The 7,621-nt window shown below is 39.2% G+C and overlaps 1 pseudogene; it reads right to left on the bottom strand.

Annotated features, from left to right (window-relative positions):
• LOC113231115 overlaps positions 1-6,939 on the bottom strand; it is a 21,984-nt pseudogene extending 15,045 nt beyond the window's left edge.
• Positions 6,940-7,621: the final 682 nt, after the last annotated feature.

The raw sequence follows: 7,621 nt of genomic DNA, 5'->3' as shown, positions 1-7,621 counted from the left end.
TTGTATCGATGCATTCGCGTGTTTGTATCGATGCATTCGCGCGTTTGTATCGATGCATTCTGCTAAAAGTCGCCTTATGTATCTACTCTAAGATACAAAATTGACAAGTTCCATATGCCTGTGAGTGACAATACTTTCTTGGACGAAGTTTGCACAAGGAGCTCCATTACTACTACATTGCTCTAAAAGTCAAATTGGTCATATCAAAATCTTGTCACTTGCACCGATGTTGTCAAGTTTCTTACGTCTAACCTTTTGACGTGCTGGAATCTTCGAATCGGATAAAGTATACCCGATATATTATTATACCTGCCAGATAGGGCTGGACCAAAAATGAGGGTACGACCGGGAAGGGTTAAGGATTTATAAGGGTCCCTTTTATTAGTTATTGATTATGTGGTGGTTAAATAATCATTTCATACTTTAAAAACAGTTAAGTGAAAAGAAAGATTTGAATTTAAATAATAATAAAATTTTTATTGAATTGATATTCAATTATTTTTTGTGAAATTACTCCACTAGTTTGTTATAATTATTAATACAAAGATCGAACACTCAGAAAAAATTCCTTCGATCCGGTCGGATTCGAACCGACGTCTTCTTGCATACCGTGGCAGACGCTATACCAACTAAGCCACGGAACGAACCAACGGACCTCACGAATTCTTCTATGTGCTTGCGTCGTGTCTTTGTACTTGGTCTTTCAACGACTTTTTAGTTGTAGCGCCATCTATGAGAAATCTTTGACAGATTTATCACCCAGTTAGTACCTTTACAGCTACCAGTCCTGGCGAGAGATGTCGCTATTCACTGTATTAATTAAATTTTTATTGAATTGATATTCAATTATTTTTTGTGAAATTACTCCACTAGTTTGTTATAATTATTAATACAAAGATCGAACACTCAGAAAAAACACTCAGAAAAAATTCCTTTTTAATATAATAATTTAGTTTTTTAGTCCTTTAGAACTAAAGTGCCCGACAGTGGACATGTATGGGAGGATGGAAGTTCCAATATTTCTCAGATCGACCTACATCTATTTGCCACGTTTTATTGCAATCGGTTAGCGGAAAATGGGTGAATTCCAATTTCGAACAATCATCCTCAATTTTTTTTATTTAGTAGCTGTAGAGCTCCGTGTGAAAGAGTTCCTCCAGGGAAGAATTGCCCTGGGCGCGTTACGAAGTGATGATTCTGCGGGATCCCACGGCGCCCACAAAACCTGACCAAGAAGAAGCAGGGGGTTTTAGTAGGTATGCCTTTCACGTAGAGGGATAGTTTCACATAAAGCATTTCCCTCAGTAAACAAAAAAAAAGGGAAGTACTGCCCTTACCTTAATTACAGAGAAGTAATTACGTAAACTTATGTGAGCATTAATACGATCCGATAGAAGTGTTGGTGAAATTGCAGGTATATGGGACTTGTCAACTTATGTCTCAGGGTGACGGGTGCAGCAGCAATACTCCACTACTCTGAAGCAAAGATAGGATCGATCGCACTTTAAAGAAACTCGGGTTGTGTGCACTCGGAAACACAGTCGCAGGCAGGAAGTTCCATTCTTGGGTTGTGCGCGTAATAAAAGATGATAAAAAGCGCTTAGTACGCCTGAAGGGAATATCGACCAAGTAAGGATGATATCCCCCCATACGTCTGGATGTCAGATGGTAAAAGGCCCCCTTTTAAACAATGTTTGATTGATCAACTAGTATACCAAACGTCTTTTCCATAAGTCCTTGTTGGGAATTTGGATTTGTGAAACCGGGGAAAAGATTTTCTTCGATGATAACACTATTTTTGTATTCTAGCCCTTTACGATAAAAATGGCTACTACTTAATTGAGGTACCTCCTTTCCAACCAAAAAAGAATAACCGCAATCAGTACACAAATATCGGGTTAATCACTTATAACAGTCGAATTGAAATCCTCCTTCTTTTTTCAAGTCGGTTAAAAATAAAGTAAACACGCGAAGGATCCAACTCCCATCGGGCCAGCTTATTTTCAACTCAATAAACATACTCATAACGGCTCGTAGGGCATAAAGTGTTTGGAAGCAAATACGTCGGCAATCAAAGTTGTTTTAGATTTGAAATTCAATTTAGATGTTCAACCGCCTGCCTGGAAAGCGAGTTTTCTGCATTTAAGACACACTGAGAGAAACTACACCTGTATTCAGGGTAGCATCATATTGCATTTTGCTTTGGGGTAATGCCACTGATATTAATACTTTGTCCTGCAGAAACGTGCGATTAGGACATTTTACAATCTGGACCCATGAGTGTCTTTCAGAGGTAAGTTTATAGAGATATTAACATTCTTACACTAGCGTCACAGTACATTTACGTAAATGTTATTTATGTTAAAAATAATAGTATTTTTTAATTAAAAATAGCAGATATAACATTAGCACGCGAAATAAAAACAAACCAGCTATTTTTGACAGTCATCTTCACAAAGTCACAAATTTATTTAAGGGGCAATAAGTCAATGGGGGCAATGTGTAATTTCTATAATAACATTCCGGTTGATATTTAAAATTTGCCATTTACGAGGTTTAAAACTATAGTGAAAGAAATAGTTTATAACGGTTGGATGACAAGAATCCGTAGTAGTGACCCGTTTAGTTCTTGCAAGTAGTCTCAATTTAAGATGTTTCAAACAAATATTGTAAGTGATCATCGACGCCTCCTACGTAAAGTGTCGTATGTCGAAATTGCCAAGTTTACAGGGGAGTGTTTTAAAGTCCTCCGTTTCATTCGGCAAAGCTTGTTACTCACATAGAGTGATCATCTAATAGATCATCTAACCGATATCTAGGATTTTATGATACTCAACGTGTGTTACGAGATTTGCCGAATAAAAGTGAGAAAGTCACGTGTTATGCTTATTTTAGTGAATTCAGAACTTTAAAACGCTCCCATGTAAACTTGGCAATTTTGACATACGATACTTTACGTGGGAGGGGTCGAAATGTGTACAAACGTATATTTACACAGATCAACCCCTAGAGTTCCTTGTTCATTCTTCTCAGGGGAATCTGTCTTACGAATGAGCAGTAGAGTTTAATTAATATGACCATTTCAAGTGTAGCTTGCTTACGTATGAAATAAAGATGATTTGAATTTTTTTTTAAATTTTACATGTTCAATGATAACTCGAAAAGTTTTGACAACCCTTGAATACATTTTTAGGCTAATATATTTTTTTCTTAGCCTTAAAAAATCCATTGCTGGATACTTTTGCAAACAACCTGGCACAAGAAGAGAAAATTTAATTTTTCTGCTGCTGTAGTTTTATTTGTCAACTATAATTTCATAAACCATTTCACAAAGACGCTCTTTTTAGTTCTGAACCAAAATTCTATTGTCTATGGTACTCACTAGTGAAATGAAAAATTTCATTACATTTATTTCTGTGAACAGAAGTGATGAGCGAGTTTCAAAAAAAAAAACGTCGCTAATTAAAAGAGTTTCCCTAAACGCGTCACTGTGTTCCTGAACAGAATATGGTCACTGTATTCGTGAAATTATTAAAACTAAAATTATTTTATTGTATTGTATGTTACACATCAAATACAAAGGCGTTATCAGAGAAAACGTTTAAAGCTCAATGTAATAATTAGAAAAGCTTGTTATAAAATCAATGCTTACATAGATGATACGAACGCATGGTGGGTGTACTTCCAGCTATTGAATGTTTATGATGAAGTGAAATTGACTTGGTAATGACTAGTGGTTTTTTTGTTTAATCTGACGATTTCAAGTATAATTTGAATACCTACGAAATAATCGATGCTTGATTGATTGATTGATTTGGCAAAAAAGAACTATTTAAATCAATAAAATATATAATATGACGCTACCCTACTGCCTCCTGATTGGTTAAAACCTCCCTTACCAACTAAGCTGCGGATCAAGTTATCGAATAGTCGAAATTATTCTATGTGTTTTTGTTAAAGATCTTTGTACTGCGTATCGCTTTTCTGTGCCGCAAGTGACATCTAGTGAGAGATTTTAGAACCTTCTTCACCGCAGCCAAAAATTACGTTTTCGTGAAACCACCCGAAAAAGTACTTCCATTTCGGTAAAATATTCAAGAATTCTCGGTGTACCTCAATGATAGAACAAACCAGTGCATAATCCCGCGATTGCCAGAGACAGGAAGTTTGAAATTTAACTCAAGATTAGAGTTGGATTGTTGAAGCCTTTTGGGGACTGCTTCGGGATTTCCTCTTGCTCAGAGATAACGAGGCGAAGTATAAAACTCAGTTGGACTTACTGCGTAACCATCGTTGAAAGCTGTTACGTCAATAGACCATATCACTTTGATTTAATCTAGCGAAATATATAATAATAATATAATTTATTTCAGACAAAAATAATCCATATTTTGTTATTATACAATCATAATTCTTATGTAACTAGTGCTAGTAATACTTACTGGGCTGTCCCACCTGTGCGCAACCGTGTTCAGAATCCTGTTGGGGTTGGCACGCACACGGAGCCGCGTGGAAGCCATCCACCCGGACGCGCTACATCGGCACCCCAGCCTCATCAGCACCCTGAACGCGTTGTTGCTGTCATATTCTGGCTTCTGTTGTCCGGCAACATCATGACATTGAATACCGCTTGGGTTGTGAAATTAGTACAGTAAAAGGGAGTACATTGTATGTGGACATTATAAGGGCAGAACTGCTTTCATTACAAAATTCGACTTAACCGTAGAACAAAGATCTATGTGCCAGACTACTTGTTCTCAGGACTTTAGTACATTTCGTTCGTTCTTCTTCGCTGTGGATTGTCAGATCGACCGTTGTTCGATTCTATATTTCCGAAACGAAATAAGATATAAAAATCCTCAAAACACCTTACACAGGCCTTAGTTTGAGTAACAAAATTATGTATTTGTCCTTTTTTCGCTGTATAATCACATCGGACTTTGTTCTTCGGATGACTCGAATTTTACTTGTATTAAGGTGGTAGACTGTACAATAAGGCTAATAAATTGTGTAATATTTAGGAAATGAAAATATTTTTCATGATCACGGTTGATTGATGGGACCTGTAAAGGGCCCGAAACGTCGGTTTGTTTGAAAAAACAAATATACGCGATTTAAATCCGGAAAAATAGTTTCATTTCCTATGTATAACAATCGCGAAAACCTAAAAACTAGATGTGTAATATTTACCACACAACAAGGTGGAAATGAAAAAAGGTTGTTTCTGGATGGCTTTTGACACTCAGCTTCGATAGGACTGAGGATCTTCTAATGTTGCCTACGTGCGTGCGTACTACGTAATAAACATATTACGTAGTACGCACGCACGTAAATTTAGTTATTTCCTTTACTACTTTAAGTCAACTGTTTAATATTTGTTCAATTTATTGCTTTTTGTCATCCCTATACCTATGTCGTCTTTTTTTTACCGACCGGTAGTCGTAATCCGGGTGTCGGAGGCTTTTGCCCATTTTTTGCCATTGGCTATGTCGGTTACTTTAGTTTTTTTGCGGCTATCGTCATTACTGATTAAATCCCGTAGTGAACTGCGAGCATTCAACTTTCAATTTTTCGGTCGTGTGACGTAATAATGCGTGAAAACGCAATCCCTTAATGTAGGGCGGGCAATTTATATAGGATTTACACGTTCAAATGTAATTTAGCTGCGTCATTGTCGCTACATTTCTCCCAAGTCAACATTGGGGTCGATTCAGGCAAAAGTAAACTAAACTATAGATTCTCGAGGGTGTATTTGTTTCTCTCCTTATCAGCAAGAAAAGGACTGGGGATTTAATTTTAGTTTAAAGGTATTACATTGAAACAGCTACTTCTAGTGATACAAACAGACCATTTAAGTTTATGGGATTAAACGGAAATCGATATTTTACAGTTCTAAATATTTATAAAAATCATACCCTTTTTTTAACTGACTTAAAAAAAATATAGGAGGTTCTCAATTCGACTGTATGTTTTTATTTTAACTTAAATAACTCCGGTATTTGTGCACCGATTTTCATGATTCTTTTTTTGTTGGAAAGAGGGTACCTCCATAGTGGTCCTATTTAATTTTGAAGAAAATCATCCACCTCTAAGGTTGGCTGATCACGCATGAACATTTATTTTTATAAATAGCGCCTAAATTTTACTTAAGGAGCAATTATTTTAATGGTTGGTTTTGCTGTTCTCCAATTCAAGGCGTTTTTCTCTCTCAATATACTTTGAGTAGTGAGAACCGATTTTTATTATCTCCTGTGTCCCGTATAGTGGTGAACTAAGGGGATAGTTCAATAAAACTTGGCAAATAGATGTAATTCCACGTAGTTTTGAGGTCGGTTTTTTTAATACTCTGTACTGAGATTATTATTACTGATTACATTGGGGTGTAGGAACGCTAATTAAAATGTGGCTAAGTGACAAAATATTTTTTTGAGATACGTGTATCATAAAAAACCATAACCCAGTTTTAGAATATTGAAATTGTTTTTTTTTTTTTTTTTTTTATACATGACAGGCAAATGACTCCACTCCACCTGATAACAATAATATTGCAACTATGCATCGTTAGGGTAGGTTCCGATAAGTCCCCCGAAGGGGTTCCCGCCTTGTCGTGGCGGGGGGGCTCTAGTAGCCGTGGTCGATTTCATCCCACGGTAAAGCTAAGAGGAACCCACGGGGCCGGCCGATGGTAGTAGGCTGGCCCGAGGAGGAGGATGTTCCGCGCGGGGCTCGTCTGGTCAGCGGGACCATGCGGATGCGCGTTGGGAGGAGGGTCGCGGGGGAAGAGACGTGTCGGTGTGTTCTTGCCGCTCGTCCTTATCCTCCGGCGGCCGAACTTGGGCGGTTGGCTCGTGGTGGGAGCGCCGCATCAGATCCGCCGCGGGGGCTGTGGGAGCAGCCATTGAACTTCACAGTAGAGTGGATGCTATCCTGACCCCCCATGGCCCCTGGGTAGCGGACTCGGGGGAGTTCGTTGCCCAGCACAGAGGGGCCCGGGATGGAAGGCTCGTCTGGTGTTCGGCGAGCTTCACATTCGGAGTCGGGGGACCGATGTGTCTCCCTTCTCAGGGAGGGGTTGCGCAGGGCGCGGTCAGGCGCTGGTGGGGGCGCGGACGAGTGCAACAGTGTACCCGTATCCCCACCTACAGCGGAGAGGAGGAACACTCCGGGGTTTAGTGCGGTCGGACTGCTCCTCTTCAGGGTTCAGCCCAGTCCCACATAACCCCGGCTCTGCCCCCGCGGGGCCGGGGTATCTGTAAGCAGATTCCCCCGGATTAACAAAAAAAAAAGGTTCCGATAAGTCGAACACGTTAACTAATTTTAACTGTTTTTAAAAGAGAATTTTGTGCTCTATTTTTTCTATTTAAAAAGTTCGCAAAGTTTTTAAGCTTTGTTTCGCGCGATTGCTCGAGTTCGTTTTTGTTATAACGGAAAGAGCGTCCTTGTAAAGGCTGGTCGCGTAGGATAGACCGCGTGAAACTGGCGCGTGTTGGAGTGGGCGATTTCGCGCGTGACTGATGAGTGAAATCGCGCGGTCTTTCCCTTTGCTTCCAACGTCTTTTCACGCACGCTCAATCGCGCACGATTGCTGTATCACGCGCATTAGAGTGTCTGTGTAAGACCG

Source organism: Hyposmocoma kahamanoa, unplaced genomic scaffold (genome assembly GCF_003589595.1).
Source record: "Hyposmocoma kahamanoa isolate Upper Pololo Valley unplaced genomic scaffold, ASM358959v1 64, whole genome shotgun sequence".
NCBI classification, from domain to species: Eukaryota; Metazoa; Arthropoda; class Insecta; order Lepidoptera; family Cosmopterigidae; genus Hyposmocoma; species Hyposmocoma kahamanoa.
The sequence above is the reverse complement of the archived record's forward strand: the minus strand, read 5'-3'. Positions and strand labels throughout refer to the sequence as shown.